Here is a 19,671-nt window from a genome sequence, read left to right on the forward strand (position 1 = left end):
AATAATAATATAATTACACATTATATAATATTAATCCTGGTGAATTTTAAAGATGTGTAAACACAATTTAGTCCTTTTCAATTAAAATGAAATCAAGTTCATTTTCTTCTGGCATAATTTATTTTAGGCTTTCAGATTCTGGACCTAAATCAATATATGTAGAAATAGTAAACAGAAAAAAGAAAGGGATATTGTACAAGAATCTGTAAATTTAGCAAATTTAAATCCAGTGAATTTTCCATAAGGGATATTAACATTAAGTTAATGTCAGTCTTCCGTGGGTTAATATAAAACCAAATTGATGTTAACAGTAGGCAGGCATGGTGGTCAATTAAGTGCCAGATAATAAGAGGTTGATTTAATTGCTTTTTATTGGGTACCATATGGATGTATGATTTTGAATTCTCTGACATGGATACTTCTTACTATTTTGCATTTTATAGTTACCTTTGTAGGAATACTAATATAGTTCACCTCAAATTGTTAAACGTCCTCTAACACAAAATTGTTTTTGGAAGAAATTGCTTCATATATATGGATCTTGGTGTTAAATTCCTAAGATGAGCTCATTATAAATACAACATTTCTAATTAATGTGCTTAATCAGTTTTAGATTTTCCACATAGTGATTTTAAAGAAAGCTAACTAGTGTTACATTCTTCCAATAAATAACTCAAAGTATAATTTCCTAATATAAAGCATCACCCCAAATACATTCTATTTCATGCTATCTGCGTTTTGCTGCCAAACATGGATGTGTATTTTTTTCTGACATATATGGATAATAAATTATAGTAGGGATAAGGAATTGTACTCTACACTATATGTTTAGGGGTACACTTTATTCAAATTATGAAGTAGGTAAATTATTTATTTGCTCATTTGTTTAAAATAGTCCTAAAGAGACACTGTGTTTCACCTTCACCTACCTTTTCTCATGGCTGACCTACTCACACTTGTTTCCAATGTTCTTGGGACTCATAGAACTTCATTAGTACTTTTGAAAGATTTTGCATGTGTGTGTGTGATGAAATATGTATAATAACATAAAATTTACAATTTTAGGTTTACAATTTAGTGGCATTAAGTATACAGTAGTTTCCCCTTATCCTTAAGGGATATATTCCAAGAACCTCAGTGTATGCCAGAAACTTCAGATAGCACCAAACCCTAGATACTGTATGGTATGCACAAATTTATTTTTCCTTCCTCACAATTTCATGGATAGAAGATTCATTCTTACCATAGATCTTAGCAACGTTAGCATAGGATTTATATTTTTCTTATGAAGTCAAGAACTTTCACCTTTTCACGGAAAGGGAGTGCTTCATAGCTTTTCTTTGGCACATCTGAGTTTCCAACATCACTACTATCATGCTTTGGGGACTTTATTAAGTAAAATAAGGGTTACTTGAACATAAGGACTGTGATACTGTGACAGTGGATCTCATGACCTAGATAACCGCTAAGTGACTCATGGACAGGTAGCGTCTATAGCCTGGATATGCTGGAAAAAGGAATGATTCATATCCCAGGCAGGACAGACTGGGAAGACACAACCTTCATTAGGACATTCAGAACGGTGTGCAATTTAAAACTTAGGAATTGTTTGTTTCTGGAATTTCTCATTTAGTATTTTTGGACTGATGTTGACAGGTAATTGAAACCATGGGTAATTAAAACTGCAGAAAGCAAAACTGAAGATAGATGGGAACTAGAGTATTTACATTGTTGTGTAACCATCACCTCTATTTCTAAAACTTACTGGTTAGCCCAAAGAGAAACTCTGTACCCATTAAACAACAACACTCACTTTCTTTCCCACAGACCTCAGTAACCTTTATTCTACTTTCTGTGTCTATGGGTTTGTTTATTCTCGGTACCTCATTAAGTAGAATCACAATATTTGCCCTTTTGTGTGTGCTTATTTCACTTGCATAATGTTTCCAAGGTTCATCCATATCATAGCATGTATCAGAATTTCATTCTTTTTCAAGGCTGATAATATTTTATTGTATGTTTATACCACATTTTGTTTATGCGCTCATCTGTTGATGGACATTTGGTTTGTTTTCACCTTTGGCTATTGTGAATAATTCTGCTATGAACATTGGTGTAAAAGTTTCTGTTTGAGTCCTTGCTTTCAGTTCTTTTGGGTATATTCCTAGGAATGGAATTGCTAGATCTTTTTTCTTTGTTTAGTAATTCTATACTTGACTTTTTGAAGAATCACTAAAATGTTTTCCACAGCAGCTTCACTATTTTACATTCAGCAATTCACCAGTAATGCACGAGGGTTCCAATTTCTCCACTTCCTCACCAATACTTTTGATTTTTGGTGTGAAGTGGTCTCTCACTGTGTTTTTTTTTTTTTTTTTTTTTTTAAGACAAAGTCTCATGCTGTTGCCCAGGCTGGAGTGCAGTGGCGTGATCTTGGCTCACTGCAACTTCCATTTCCAGGTTCAAGAAATTCTCCTGCGTAGTTGGGATTACAGACGCCCATCACTATGCCTGGCTATTTTTTGTGTGTGTGTTTTTAGTAGAGACACGATTTCACCATTTTGGTCAGGCTGGTCTCAAACTCCTGACCTCAAGTGATCCACCTGCCTCAGCCCCTCAAAGTGCTGGGATTACTGACGTGAGCCACTTTGCCCAGCCTCATTGTGGTTTTGATTTGCAATTCCTAATGACTGGTGATGTTGCCTATGAAGACTTTAAGTGCTTTCAACAAACTATAATAAACTTTCCAAGTTCCATACTGATGTTCACCTGTTACAGCTTCACAAATCATTGAAAATCAAAACTTATTTCTTAAAACTTTCATCAAAGAAGAAAGGACGTGACTATATGGGAGGCAATACAATGTGGCATAAAAATCTGATTTATAAATAAGCAGAAACTGTACTCAAAATCTCTTCCTGCACTAGTAAGCAGTAAGATTTTGGGCAGATTGTCCTAAATTGGGAAGTATTTACTGCTTATGGGATATTATGAGGCTACATTGAGCTATGCACCTGTATTTGTTCACTACTACATCTCTAGCACACATAATAGTGCCTGAGGTATAGTAGGTACTTAGTAAGTATTTGATAAATGAATGAATAATGCTTATAATATTACTCAAATAACTATAGCTGTTCTTATTACTAGATAAGCAGAGACATGAGCCCTTCTATTTAAACAAATTTAAATAACAGATCTCAATTTGTACATTTTAAATAATTTTAAAATATGTTTACATATATTTACACATACTATCAAAATATATTTTCGATAAGTATATAGCTCATAAAAATGTGAAATTTACAATACAATATTAAATTGCAAAACTTTTCACATAGACAAATTCTGAATAGTCAGAAAACAAACAAACAAACAAACAAAAACTGTATAGTTCAATTGGCCAGGTGCGGTGGCTCCCAAAGTGCTGGAATTCCAGTACTTTTGGAAGCCAAGGCAAGCAGATCACTTGAAGTCAGGAGTTCGTGACCAGCCTGGCCACATGGTGAAACCCCATTTTCACTAAAAATACAAAAATTAGCTGGGCATGGTGGCAGTCACCTGTAATCCCAGCTACTCACGAGGCTGAGGCAGAAGAATCACTTGCACCTGGGAGGCGGAGGTTGCAGTGAGCCAAGATAGTGCCACTGCACTCCAGCCTGAACAACAGAGTGAGACTCTGTCTCAAAACAAAACAAAGCACACCCCAACACTGTACAGCTTACTTCCATTCATACTGCTTTGATTGTAAAATGACTTAGGATATTTCCTAAGTGATAATTCAATTGTTGTCCAATAATCTAGGCAATGTATTCTCAAATAAGAGTCACTATAAATGTTTTGGACATTTCTAACTGAATAGATTGGGGTATTACCATCTCAATATGTGCTATTTATTGAGTTGTTTAAATTTCTGCACATGCAATATGTGGAGACAAGCTAGATCCCTGTCTTTCCCCTTGATTTTTCAGGTATATTTTAGCAGTCCCTTTGTGTTGTACTTCTGCTTGATTTTTGCAATTCCTACTCTTTTAAAGCCACTCAGAGAGTAAGCAGGATGTCTTTGCACTGTATCATGAAAAAAGAGGTAAACTGACCAGTATACTTCAGATAATTCAACTTCCTTGTGCTATTTTTTGTTTGTTTAAACAAGATAAAACAGAAACACAGTTACATACTCATTTCTTTTTTAGACAGGTCAAACAATTAGCTGCCATGCAGTTATTTTACACAGCCTTAGGAAAATCATCTTTAAAAGTCCCTGCTTAAAGAACAACAAAAAATCTCTTGATAGGTTCCCTGATGTAGAATTATTAGCAGAATAATCTTTCATCTCAGATGGATTCCAAGTGGCACCTTTTAATGAAATGCTGATTTCTTCAAAGCGATGATCTCTTCTTGGGAAATTTTCACGCTCACTGCCTGACAAGGGTTTTCATTTTTCTTCTAATTGTATTTGCAAAATTACCACTCTCAGCATGTTCTCCTCTCTGCCTCTCTAGATGGCAGCATTTGCCTTGTGGACTCTCCTCCATTCTTTGCTTTTCTGGACCACCTTCTTCATGGAGGCACTGCCCGTAGGGAATAAAATGCTGACTGATGCCTACCAGACTAACTAAATCAATGACTACATGGCTTGTTGGTTAGAGTTGAGGCTATTATTGTGTGGATCCTATTTATCTCTCTTTAGCAAAAAATTTGTACTTCACTAAAATCAGTTAATGGAACTTAAAAGATAAGGGAAGCAGTCCAAATGAGCAAATCCCAACTCTGAGAGCTTTACCCTCCCAGACCCCCATCACCAATATGTTCACATGGGGCACTGGCATTCTTCTATCTTAGAAAATCTTACTGAGATTTTACCAACCTGGCTGAAATCCCAAAGCTCAAGAAACATTAAAAAAAATCTTTGTTTTCTAGCCAAAGTCATTTGTGAAAACCCATATCCACTTGATACCTGGAAATAGAAATAAAAACTCCCAACCTTTTGAGGTTTGCACATCCCTAGATAGATTGGTGGCAGGAAATGTGGTTACAGAGCATAGGACTTAGAAGGAGCTGAAATATGCCCCCATCAGGGCCACTTTCCACAGGCGTCTGACCTGAGCTGCTAGACATGACTCTGCACTCAGCTCTAGTGCTTGGTTTAATGCTCTGTTGTAACTGTCTTGAAATTCTTAATAACTTTTGAATAAGAGGCTCCTATTTTTATTTAGCTCTGGGTCCCATAAATTAGCCATTCTTGCTACATTTTTGCTAAGGGCAAGTATCTCAAATAGACAATACCAACATAAAGAATAACAGATCATTCCTTTTCAGTCAATGAAATGTGAAGTAGATCAAATGTGAAGTCGATCAAATGTATGATAATGTATGATAATGTATGAAAAGGTATAATACAAAACATTTTTGTAGGTTTCCTGAATATTTAAATTTTTCCAAAATTAGCAGCAGAATTTTCTAAATTGATGGCAATTGAGAAAAAATGATTTTCAAACTGATTTTTCAACACATTTGCTCCTGTGGTTCCAACTGGAATTCTGAAATCCGGTAGCACACATAAAGCAAGGAAGATGGAACTGAATGTATTTTATTTATGTTCTTCTGGATAAAGCATCTTGTAAATTGTTAGTATGGCTGGAAAATGCCGTAAAGATATGCTGCTACTAGAAAACAGACAACAATCAGTTTTAACTGAGAGAGAGGGAGAGTGAAAGAGAAATAAATCAGGATGTTGAGACTATATTTTTCCATAAGCGTTTAAAGGAAAAAAAAACCCACGAATTTATAGCTACTCTGAAAAAAATAAATTTCATACTCTTTTTCATCTTGAAGTAGTAATGTAAGACAGAACATGTACTAACATTACCGCCTGAACAAAATAGTTGTCTACACCATTTAAGAAACCTAAGGTTAGAGTTGCCAATTTAAATTTATGGCTGCATGAATTCAGCTTACTTCATTGACATCTAATTAAATATATCTTTTAATAGTGGTTGACTTTTTGGATGTTAAATAAGTAAAGAGCATGCGAGCAACCCAGTAACCCCCATCAATCAAGGGAGAACGCAAATAATGTCCAGCCTCCTGTTTATACCATTACTACCTTCTTAGATGCTGGGGCGTAAGTCAGAATGGTCCTAGAAAGTTCTGTGGTGATCTCTAGCACAAATAACTTCATGACAATTAGAAGAGAGGAAGGAAAGAATAAAGGAAGGACAGAAGAAACGAGGGAAGGAAAGGTAAAAGGAAATTTACTGTATATACATAAACTGTGGAATTGGGAGTAAGGAAAAATTAGACTGACAATGTTATAGAAAAGGTTTTTAAATTTTACTCTTAATTTCTAGAGCTGCACATGGTCTCCTTCAAACTTGCAGACTGTGTTTAAATATAGTGGGAAGCTCCATACATAAAAAGATTGCTAAGTGTGGGGGACTGGGAAGGTTTAAGACTCACACAGTCCTCCTCTGATCTTAAACCTAGAGACAAACCACAGTCCCCTGAATGAGAGGCAAGAGTATAATCTTCTCATTTTATATTATTGCATGTCTTTGGCTCTGTTCTCAAAGGTAAAAATTTTCATTCAGCAAGTCACTGATAAACCCTGAACTTACACTTAAAAATAAGAAGCAAAATTAGTGCTTTCTCACATATGGTAAGGTCATATATGATTTACTCAGTGGAAAAAAAAAATATTATATCCCAAGGCTTTTAAATGCTCTCAAAATATGCCGCAACTATAAAATTAGGAGTTTGTGAAGAAAATGCCAAACGAAGAAAATAGTGTTTTATGCTAATTAAACAACAAAAAAGATACTTTCCTAAGAGTCTTTCCTGACTGCATGGTTTGGATAGAGGTAAGACAGTGGTATGAGTCACTGTCAGTGTTGGAATAACTCAAGGAGATAAACAAAAGTTATCTAAACAAACAAGTTATAATTCCCTTCCATGAAGACATTTTAAGGAACACTTTTTTTTTCCTCAAGGTGATAGAACATCAAGCAATACATAAACACTGAAATAAATTGTGTTTCTAGATATATGTGACATATTCTAGATATATGTGAAAAGGAAAGGCATCTTAGTGTAACTGAGCACATATGCATCACACATAGTTTCCTTCTGAGTTGTAACACTGTTCCCCCCGTCCCCAGTTGGGAAGATACATCTGTTTCTCCTCCCTCATTTGATATGATCCAGTAAAATCCCAGCTTTGGAAACACTTGCCTGGAACATCAATGATTACTTTAGTTATCAGTACATAAATTTAACTCCCGTCCTTGCTGGGCAGGTCTTAGCTATGAGGTAACTCAACCTATGGCATCATCGCTCTGTGCACCTCTTCACCAGGGGACTCTGTAACCTGTGTCTCCAACACTGTCAAGACTGATGTCAGCTGTTTCCCTGTTCCACATGGTGGGCAAATGAACGCTATTTGAAGAAAAAGAGAAATGCCTGTGGAAGGTTTGTAGGATTTATGTATGTTACAATTGTGAACACTAGGCTTCAAACTGAAAGTTAAGTTACAAAACGTGATGCTGTGAAAACTCTACTGGATCTAGGAAGCTATCTCTCTGCCACATTTTCTCTATGAACTCCTCCTCTCCCCTCCCCTCCTGAGGTTTCTTTTCCTTAGGTACTTGTCTTTCATTTTGAAAAGGTTTTACACATTAACGACCCTTTCTCTTTAATAGACTGTAACAAGTTCGTAATCATATTTTTAAAAATTCTTATTTTAGTCAGAACATTCACCAGCCTTGACAACAGAGTGTGAGCACAAGTTATCTGAGAATAAATTTTCTTGTTTTAAGGTACTGTTTTTTTGGTTGGTGTGGGGGAAAATGAAAGCTTTTGCTTGTTTTCCTGAATTAACTAGGAAGGACTAAATTAACAGGCTACCTTGACACATAAAAAGCTTCCTATGTAACAATGCCATTGAGCATATGTGTTTAATTGCATTTCACATATCGTGTTTTAGACTTCCTGCAGGGCCAGCTCTGTGGGCATCATACACATGTAATACCACAGAACTCTATCCTCAGTGGGGCCTCATGTTGCCCTGGGCCCCACATATTATGTAGCTGGTCTTGACTTCCAGTAATAATTTCTTTCAGATTCTAGGCCTTTAGATACATTGTGACTACTAGAGAAGGCTGGTTTATATCCATGAGAACACAGTGGGTATTCAATAAACTGTTGGTTTAGACAGAGCCCTGATTGTGAAAGAAGAATATAAGTATCAGATGGTTGTATAAGATTGTTAAAGAATAATCACGTAAAGTTTTCCATTGACATTCATTGTGAAAACAAAGGTTTGTTCTTATGCTTCATTCTGCCAGTGGACAGAGTTGATGTTTTTTGTTGACAAGAGTTTCAATTAAGGAGCTTGCCTTATTCTTCATGGATACTCTAGGCAAGGCAGAAAAATCATTGAGGAAAGAACAAACAGTCTAGTTGACAGGGTGCTGTGACCCCTAGCTAGAATGTCTTAGTACTTAAATAGAAAGTTACTAATGTAGGGATTATGGAAAAGTAGAACTTTCTTTACATTGTAAAGGGTTGTTGATGCTCACCAAACTTCTCCAGAAGCCCCTTGAGCAGATGGGAAAGCTGGGTGGGCATCGGCTGGAGCCATGGCATTTCATCATGCAGTTGGTGTGGACTAGTTATTTGCTCTTTGATAAAATATGGTATTATTTAAAACAAAAAAAGGTAGGCTTTTCAAGGAAGTTAAGAGGATGTGTTTACATAATTAAAATTATGACTTCCTCTTTCTGTTTGGAAAAGTTATGTTTATTATAATAATTGGCTAGTCTGTGATCTTGGTCTAAAATTCTTCAACATACAGCTTCTGGACTCCTACAATTAATTTTCTGTGATATCTTCCAAATTACTGGGTGCTTTCATGGCCTGTGGTCTCGTGAGTGAAGATCATAAAGTCTTTTAGAACAACAGAGATCATATTTAAGCCCTGGTCATAGGCACAAGTGATGGATTTAATCTCTGACTACAATGAAGCCAGGCATTTTGACATTTCATTGTCGTAGCAGGAGTGTTTGGCTTTGTTTTCTGCAGACTGGCACTGTGCCATTACTTTATATCCTCCTGAAATAGCACATCTTATACCTGTGCCTCCTTCCACTGCTCTTGCACTAGTTCAAGGCTGAGAAGAAGTGGCCCCGTGCCAGCTCTAATTAAGCAATAAGACACTCCAGGCAGTACATTTCTGGGGATTACTGCATGCCTGCCTTAAGTGCATCACTACTCAAGAAGGGCAATCATCCTTTAGAAAATGCATTCTCTGAAGTGACTTATTGCTATTTGGAAGGGGAACTTTTATAAACTAGAAAGAAGAGAGGAGGATATGTTTTTCTCATGCACTAGATGGTATTCTCTGTGTGTGGCTTATTTCTTTGTAAGAGGGAAGAAATATTCTTTCTAGAAGAACACAGTCAGCATTAAACACTCCATTCAGGGTCAATCTGGCCACAAACACATATTTGTCCTATTATTTTTTCACTGTTGAACTGTATATCCAATGGATATAACTTTAAATCTGAGGTATTTTTTTCTTGTAGTATGTGTTTCCTCACCAGATAAACATTAAGATAACAGTAAAATTCTTTTGTTGCTTTAAGTTTAAAAAAGAGTTACAAAATGAATCCTGATGAACTTAAGACAGTCATTTACTTTTGTTTTCATGTGTCTAAGAGGCACACAGTATAGAGTATGGCTTATGAAGCCAATCTCTCAAGCCAGACTGCCAGGTTTGAATGCTAACCCTGACACTTTTTATCTGTATGACCCTGAGAAAGTTATTTTAATTCTCCGTTCCTCATTCTTCTTATTCGTAAAATATATATACTAAGTATACCTACTATATGGGTTGTTTTATGGATTAAATGCGATGACATATATAAAATACTTAATTTTGTCTGGTACATAACAAAGCAAAAATATATTTTCATTTTGGGAATAATGATTATTATATTTTAATTTATCAGTAATCCTGAAAAGATGATTAGCAGGGAATTAGAATTACTCTAATTTACTTTTAACTGAATAAACTGGAAAAATTGATATCTCTAGGTTTTAATCTCTATATCTATAAAATGGCCAGTACCCTAGGCATGCTCTGGTGGCCTCCAGTGATCCCTGGCTCTTGGTATTCACACCCTGTATAATCTTTTCCCCCTGGATGAGGGCTACACTGAGATGTTACATCTGAGATTAGGTTGTAAAAGAGGGTGGCTTCTGTCTTAAAGCCCTTTTTAGCTGTCTTTGTCTCTCTCAGCTCACCAGCAACAAAGTCACAAGGACACTCAGTAAATGTGTACAGCGGGCATGCAGTAAGAATGTAGACCTACCAGTAATGACACAAATGAACCTGAAAGCAGATCCCCAGCCCTGGAAAGCCTTGAGATGAGTGCAGAGTTAGCTGACAGTCTGACTGGAGTCTCGTGAGAGATGTGACAAGAGATGTAGAAACAGGGGCACCAGCTAAGCTGTACCCAGATTTACCAGCAAAGAGACTGAGATAATAAACATTGTTGTCATTAGGCACTAAGTTTGGGGTAATTTGTTACACAGCAAAAAGTAACACACAGTTGATAACATGTGGAAGATGGCAGAAAACACAAAATGCTTGCCATATTGAGGCACTGATATTGTTAACAGCTATCTTCAAGAAACTAATTGGAACAAAAGACAATTAAACTTTAATATTATTACCTTTATTATTTGCTTCATTTGTATTTGTATCCTTTGCTTATTTTTTTGAAAAACTAGAAATCACCTATGTGCCAGGCACCATTACAGGGCTGGTAATTTAGCAGCAGACAAAATATACATCTTTTGAAGCTTGCATGTTCATAAATTTCTTAAAATATAATATATTAGATATTGCTAAGTACTCATGATCAAAATTAAACAAGGAAGGAGGATAGAGAGTGCTTGCATTTCAAAAACAGTTTTTAAACCTTGGCTAAGAAAACTTCATGAGAAGATAATATATAGGTCAAAGTCTAAAAACACAGAAGCAGTCCATGAGGGTATTGAGAAAAGAATGTTCCAAGCAAAGGCAATAGGCAAGCAAGGTCAACGTGCTAAGGCACTGACGTCAGAGCTTTCCTGGTCCTTTAGGAGCAACTAGAGGTGATGTTAAGGGGTACAGGGAGGGAATCAGTGCAGTTTTCTATAGGCCATTTAAGAATGTAGGCTTAACACTTGAATGAGATGGGAAATCACAGAGTAATCCAAGTAGGCAGTGGTATGATTTGATTCCAGTTTTAGAAGATCTTAGGCTGTTCTTAAAAGTCTAGATTAGGCTTGGGCATGAGAGATGGAGAGGCAATATAGTAGTGGAGACCAGATACTAGTTAGCTTAAGTAAAATAGTAAAATATGACTTAACTATGGTAATTGAAAAAAGATAATATTCCTTTCATTTCTAAATATTATTTTAACCTTGTTAAATTTTCATGGGAAAGGCAACACAAGTATTAAAATAGAAGTAAAACATATTATTTTATTCATGACATTTGATTATACCTAGTCTTAAGGCTAAAATTACAAATGTACATCTAAATCCAAAATGATTCAGCTACATATATGTATATATAATATATAAAATTACATGTACATATATACATACATGCATAGCTTCAGAAAGTGTATATGTGTGTATATGTGAATGTGTACATACAAACACATGAGAGAGACAGCACGAGCATGTAAATATGACAAAATGTTGGCAACTAGTAAAACCAGATGAAGATGTTGTATGGCTGTTTATTTACTATTTTTGTCAATTTTCTGTAGGTTTGACATTGTTAAAAATAAAATGATAGGAGAAAACATGCATCACAATTGTGTGTTAATTCAAAATTGATTTTGTACTTGACATATAAATACACTATGATAAAAATAAATAAATGGGACTATGACCTTAAGATTCTCACTCAAGTATTTACACACTAATTATGACTAATCTTAAACAGTATAAAGTTACATCAAATCACCGATGCTTGAGGCTTTGGCCATTTTCTAGATGATTATAACTTACCACTGATGAACCCTTGCAGCAAACCTCATTTAAATGTTAAAATAATTAACTTCAGAAAACTTGCTAAAGGGAAGTTGGTAGATTTAACAGAGAAGTTGACTCACTTGCCTAATATATACACTCTTAGAAAAGTGATTCCATACATATGTGTTACATAAGATATGCCAATTGTCCCAGAAACACATAGCCAACTAAACAATTGATGTGGACAATAATGCTTTCAAAGTTTTATGAATGAACTTGTTATTGATCTGCTACCATTAGTTGTATAGTTCAATCTATACTTGCCTTGGTCTATCAAGTGTGGAGCGGCTCTGCATCCCCTTTCCACCTCATACCACCATTGCCACTGGCATGGACTGTGAATGAAGGCCATCAGCCCTGTGTCTGCGTGCACCCTGTCCCTGGTGTCGATATTGCCAGCAGCCCTGCCCCTCACCCTGCCCCCAACCCCGTGCTGCCACCACTGCTGCTGCAAACGCCAGCGTGGAGGCCAGCATTTCCACACCTGCCAGTATCCCAACCCAGTTGATGAGCATGCACCCTGCCATGCTGCTGCTGCTACTGGCATGTGTGAACGAGCATGGATTCTGCTGCTACCACCCGACAAACTGCTTTGACTGGTACCACCTATCAAAGTGTTATAGACTACAGTCTGGGAACCCCTTGGTCCCTCCAGCACAGCAGAATCCTAACATTAAGGGGCCAGAGAACAAAGCTGGGGGCCCATTAATAGCCCCCAAGAGTCAGAGTGTGCAGCCCAGGACTGCTGAGCTGAGCTTTGCCCCCCTAAACTCTAGAAACAAAGCTAGTTTACTGAACCCTTATACCACAATCAAACCCCCTAAGGATATCAAAGAAGATGAAAGAAAAAAACACATTTAAAGGACAGCAAGCTCAAAGACTAAAGGAATATTAACCTCCAAAGGTGAGAGAGAACCAGTGCAAGAACTATGGCAGCTCAAAAATCCAGAACGACTTCTATTTGTTTATTTATTTAAATGAGATGACATCTCACTCTGTTGCCCAGACTGGTCTCAGACTACTGAGCTCAAGTGATCCTCCTGCCTCAGCCTCCCAAAGTGGTAGGATTATAGGTGTCAGCCACTGTACCCAGCCCCGAGTGACTTCTTCTGCAATTGTTGCTAACCACGATGAAATGGTTGAAATGACAGAAACAGAATTCTGATTATGGGTGGGAAGGAAGATCATCAAGATTCAGGAGAAAGTTGAAATCCAATCTAAGGATTCAAAGAAATAAAATGATACAGGAGTTGAAAGATGACTATTTTAAGAAGGAAAAAAAATGATCTAATAAAGCTGAAAACTTAATTCAAGAATTTCTGAATACAATTCCAAATGCAAAATCAACCAAGCTGTGGAATCTCAGAACTTGAAGACTGGTTATCTGAAATAAGTCAGACAAAAATAAAGAAAAAACAATAAAGAAGAATAAAACCTCTGAGAAATATGTGATTATGTAAAGGAATCAAATCTATGACACATTGGGATCCCTGAAAGAGAGGCAGAGGAAGTGAGAAGGTTGGAAAACTTATTTCAGAATATCATCCATGAAAACTTCCCCAACTGTGCCAGAGAGGACAACATTCAAATTCAGGAAATGCATAGAAGCCCTGTGAAATACTACATGAGAAGACCATCCCGAAGACACATAGTCATCAGATTCTCCAAGATTAAAATGAAAGAGAAAAATGAAAAACGCAGCTCTAGAGAAAGGGTAGGTCACCTACAAAGGGTACGCCATCAGGCTAACAGTGGACCTTTCAGCAAAAACCTTACAAGCCAGAAAATTTGGGGCCTATATTGAGTATTCTTAAAGAAATGAATTAATAACCAAGAATTTTATATGCAGACAAACCAAGCTTCATAAGTGCAGGAGGAATAATATCCTTTTCAGATAAGAAAATGCTAAGGGAATTCATGACAACCAGACATGTCTTAGAAGATTTCCTGAAGGGAATTCCAAATATGAAAGGAAAGGCTATTACCAGACACTATAAAAACACACTTAAATACATAGAACAGTGACACTATAAAGAAACCACACAAACAAGTCTGTATAATAATCAGCTAACAACAGTGACAGGATCAAATTTGCACATATCAATACTAACCTTGAGTGTAAATGGGTTAAATGCCTCAATCAAAAGGCACTGAGTGGCAAGTTGGATAAAGAAGCAAGATCTACTTGTATGTTGTCTTCAAGAGTTCAATCTCACATGCAATGACAGCCATAGGCTCAAAGCAAAGGGATGAAGAAAAATCTACCAAGCAAACAGAAATTAGAAAAATTAGAGATTTATAATCTAATTTTAGACAAAACAGACTTTAACAAACATCAAAAAAGATAATGAAGGGCATTACATAATGGTAAAGGGCTCAATTCAACAAGAAGACCTAACGATTCTAGATTTATAGGTACCCAACACAGAAGCACCCAGATTCATAAAGCAAGTTCTTAGAGAGCCACAAAGAGACTTAGATAACCACACAATAATAGAGACTTCAACCTCCCTCTAACTATGTTAGACACATCATCAAGGCAGAAAACTAACAAAGATATTCAGGACCTGAATATAACAATTGGCCAAATGGACCTAATAGACATGTACAGAACTCTCCATCCCAAAACAACAGACTATATATTCTTCTCATCTGCAGTGGCATATGTTCTAAAATGGACTATACAATCAGATATAAAACAACCCTCAGCAAAGTAAAAAAATCTTGAAATCATACCAACCACATTCTCAGACCACAGTGTGATAAAAATATAAATCAATAGTAAGAAAATTGCTCAAAACCATATAATTACTGGAAATTAAAAATTGTTCCTGAAAGACTTTTGGATAAATAATAAGGCAGAAATAGAGAAATTCTTTAAAACTAATGAGAAAGAAGATACAATATACCAGAATCTCTAGACACAGCTAAAGTAGTATTAAGAGGGAAGTTTATAGCACCAAACATCAACATTAAAAAGTTAGAAAGATCTCAAATTAGCAACCTATCATCAGAACTAGAGAAGCTAGTGAACCAAGAGCAAACTAATCCCAAAGCTAGCAGAAGACAAGAAATAACCAAAATCAGAGCTGACCTGAAGCAAATTGTGACACAGAATACCAGACAAAAGATCAATAAATCCAGGAGCTGGTTCTCTGAAAGAATAAGATCACCAGCTAGACTAATAAAGAGAGAAGATCCAAATAACAACAATCAGAAATGACAAAGGGGACATTACTACTCAACCCACAGAAATAATAATAAAAAAACCTTTAGAGATTACTATGAAAACTCTATGCACACAAACTAGAAAACCTAAAAGAAATGAATACATTCCTGGAAACTATAACTCCCCAAGATTGAGCCAGGAAGAAATTGTATCCTTGAACAGACCAATAAGAAGTTCTGAAATTGGTAGAATTTTTATTACCGATTCAATCAGAAAAAGCCCAGGACCAGACAAATTCACAGCTGAATTCTATCTGATGTAAAAGAAAGAGCTGCTATAATTCCTACAGAAATTATTCCAAACAATTGAGAAGAAGGGTCTCCTTTTTAACTCATTGCATGAGGCCATCATCATCCTGATACCAAAACCTGGCATAGATACAATAAAAGAAGAAAACTTCTGGCCAATATCCTTGATGAACATAGATGCAAAATTCCTCAACAAAATACTAGAAAACCGAATCCAGCAGCACATCAAATAACTAATCCACCACAATCAAGTAGGCTTTGTCCCTGGGATGCAAGGTTGGTTTAATATATGCAAAGCAGTAAATGTGATGCATCACATAATTAGAACTAAAAACAAAAACCACATGATTACCTCAATATATGCCAAAAAAAAAAAAAAAAAAAAAAGATTTTCGATAAAATTCAACATCCCTTCATGTTAAAAGGCCTCAACAAAATAGGCACTGAAGGAGCATACTTCAAAATAATATACATCTATGAAAAACCCATGGCTGACATCATATTGATTGGGAAAAAGCTGGAAGCATTTTCCTTGAACAACTGGAACAAGGCAAGGATGCTCCCTCCCACCACTTCTATTCAACACAGTACTAGAAGTCCTGGCCAGACAATCAGGTAAGAGAAAGAAATGGCATCCAAATAGGAAGAGAAGTCGAATTAACCTGCTTGTAGATGTTATAATTCTATACCTAGAAAACCTTATAGTCTTTGCCCAAAGCCTCCAAGACCTGCTATAAAACTTCAGCAAAATTTCAGGATATAAAATCAATATACAAAATTAGAAGCATCTTATACACCAGCAACAGTCAAGCTAAGAGCCAAATCAAGAGTGAAATCACATTCAAAATAGCCATGGAAAGAGTAAAATACCTAGAAATACAGCTAACCAGTGAGGTGAAAGATCTCTACAGTAAGAATTACAAAACATTGCTCAAAGAAATCAGAGATAACATGCACAAATGGAAGACATTCCATGCTCATGGATAGGAAGAATCAACATTGTTAAAATGGTCATAGAGTCCAAAGCAATCACAGAGTCAATACTATTCCTATCAAACTACCAATGGCATTCTTCACAGAATTAGGAAAAACTATTTTAAAATTCATATGGAACCAAAAAAGAGTCCAAATAGTCAAAGCAATTGGAGCAAAGCTAGAGGCATCATATTAGCTGACTTCAAACTATACTATAAGGCTACAGTAACCAAAACAGCAAGGTATTAGTATAACAACATAGACCAATAGAACAGGATAGAGAATCCAGACACAAAGTTGAACATCTACCATCATCTGCTATTTGAGAAAGTCAACAAAACCAAGCAATAGGGAAAGGACTCCCTATTCAATAAATGGTGCTGGGATAACTGGCTAGCCATTTGTAGAAGATTGAGACTGGACCCCTTCCTTATACTATAAACAAAAACCTGAAACCGTAAAACCCTTGAAAACCTTAAAAACCTAGGGAATACCATTCAGGACATAGGACTTGGCAAAGATTTTATGATGAAGATGCCAAAAACAATAATAACAAACAAAAATTGACAAATGGGACCTCATTTGCACAACAAACAAAACTATCAGAGTAAACAGAGCACCTACCAAATGGGAGAAAATATTCACAAACTATGCAGCCAACAAAGGCCTAATATCCAGAATCTATAAGGAGCTTATACAAATCAAAAACCAATCATTAACCCCATTAAAAAGTGGGAAAAGGATATGAACAGACATTTTTCAAAGTAAGACACATCTGTGGTCAACAAGCCTATGAAGAAATGCTCAATATTACTGATCATTAGAGAAATGCAAATCAAAGCCACAATGAGATACCATCTCACATAGAATGGCTATTATTAGAAAGTCAAAAAAATAACAGATGCTGGTGATGTTGCAGAAAAAAAGAATGCTTATACACTGCTGGGGGGGGGGGGAATGTAAATTCATTCAGCCATTGTGCAAAGCAGTTTGGCAATTTCTCAACTCAAAGCAGCAGTACCATTCAACCCAGTGATCCTATTACTCGGTATATACCCAAAGGAATATAAATCATGCTAACATAAAGATACATGCATGCATATGTTCATGGCAGCACTATTCACAATAGCAAGGACATGCAATCAACCTAAATGCCCATCAGTGGTAGATGGATAAAGAAAATGTGGTACAAATACACTGTGGAATACTATGCAGCCATTAAAAAAAAATGAGATCATGTCTTTTGCAGCAAGGTGGGAAGTGGAGGCCATTATCCAAGTGAACTAACATAGGAAAAGAAAGCCAAATACCACATGTTTGCACTTATAATTGGGAGCTAAATGTTTAGTACATATGGACACAAAGAAGGTAACAACAGGCCCAGACATCAGGGTCTACCTGAGGGTGGAGAGAGCAAGAAGGGTGACAAATAAAGAAGTACCTATTGAGTACTATGCTTAGTACTTGGGTGACAAAAATCTGTTCACCAGACCCCCATGATACACAAATTAGCTGTGTAACAAACCTGCACGTGTACCCCTGAACCTAAAGTAAAAAAAGTTGCTGACTTATTTGTAAAAAATGTTGTTTTTTTTTCATTTTCATTTTCATTTTAAAATAGTCAAAGCCAGTAAAATAAATGGAAAGCAAAGGGACAAAACCATAAAAGTAGTTACTTCAGTTTGCACAAAAGAAAAAAAATCCAAACAAAATTAAAAAAACATGTTGGGCTTTTTCCGGACCTGGCGAGCAGGGGGCGCCTTCAATGGGGAGTTTGGACATTCGGCAACAAGGACCGAACGGGTTCGGCGCAAAGGAGCCCAAGAAGCCCCGGGATATCTGCTGAGGCTGTTGGGTAAGTTGTTATTAGGTTCTGGCAGAGAACCAATTTCACATTACAGGTTGTGCTTGAAGAGGTTGTTTTGAGTCGACACCGGGCCCTTTCCCGGAAGATCCGGAAGATGAAGCTTCCTGGCCAGGAAAACAAAACGGCCGTGGTTGTGGGGACCATAACGGACGACGTGCGGGTTCAGGAGGTGCCCAAACTAAAGGTATGTGCACTGCACGTAACCAGCCGGCCCGCAGCCGCTTCCTCAGGGCAGGAGGCAAGATCCTCACTTTCGACCAGCTGGCCCTGGACTCCCCCGAGGGCTGCGGCACTGTCCTGCTCTCCGGTCCTCGCAAGGGCCGAGAGGTGTACCGGCATTTCGACAAGGCCCCAGGAACCCCGCACAGCCACACCAAACCCTACGTCCGCTCCAAGGGCCGTAAGTTCGAGCGTGCCAAAGGCCGACGGGCCAGCCGAGGCTACAAAACTAACCTTGGATCCTACCCTCTTATTAAAAGATTTTGAATGCCGAAAAAAAAAAAAAAAAATGTTTTGCTATAACCTAAAAGTTGCAGGAAAAACACTTTTGTTATTTTGTAGAACTATATTTGTCTTATGGGACTTCTACCCACCCCGCAAAAAAATCATGTCACATTCGTAGAGTATATTCATTGTGAGAATAATTTTGGATTTAATTACCAAAATATTTTTGGAAATAGATACGTCTGATTAATAAAACAATTCTGTAAAGTCTCTCCTTGTTCTATTTAAAAGACAGGTATGAATCATTATTTTTTTTTTTTTTGAGACGGAGTCTCGCTGTGTCGCCCAGGCTGGAGTGCAGTGGCGCGATCTCGGCTCACTGCAAGCTCCGCCTCCCGGGTTCCCGCCATTCTCCCGCCTCAGCCTCCGAGTAGCTGGGACTACAGGCGCCCGCCACCGCGCCCGGCTAGTTTTTTGTATTTTAGTAGAGACGGGGTTTCACCGTGTTAGCCAGGAGGGTCTCGATCTCCTGATCTCGTGATCCACCCGCCTCGGCCTCCCAAAGTGCTGGGATTACAGGCTTGAGCCACCGCGCCCGGCCTGAATCATTATTTTATATGTGTGTATACATTTAATGCATTTTTAAAAGTTCATGTATTAAGTAGCTGCACATCTAACGATTTCAAGGGATAGCAATACACTCTCCGTCTAAATCTCCTCTTACCGCCCACCCCAAGCATGTTCTCTATGCTCTGAAATAATACTACACAGTTTGTTTGCTTTTGTTGCTGATACTAGGTAATTTTTAAAAATCACCA

The 19,671-nt window shown here is 37.1% G+C and overlaps 1 pseudogene; it reads left to right on the forward strand.

The window, feature by feature from the left end:
• Window positions 1-18,895, forward strand: part of LOC108535369 (60S ribosomal protein L18 pseudogene) — a 23,295-nt pseudogene extending 4,400 nt beyond the window's left edge.
• The last annotated feature ends 776 nt before the right edge of the window (window positions 18,896-19,671 follow it).

Source organism: Rhinopithecus bieti, unplaced genomic scaffold, assembly GCF_001698545.2.
Source record: "Rhinopithecus bieti isolate Rb0 unplaced genomic scaffold, ASM169854v2 scaffold_12077, whole genome shotgun sequence".
NCBI classification, from domain to species: domain Eukaryota; kingdom Metazoa; phylum Chordata; class Mammalia; order Primates; family Cercopithecidae; genus Rhinopithecus; species Rhinopithecus bieti.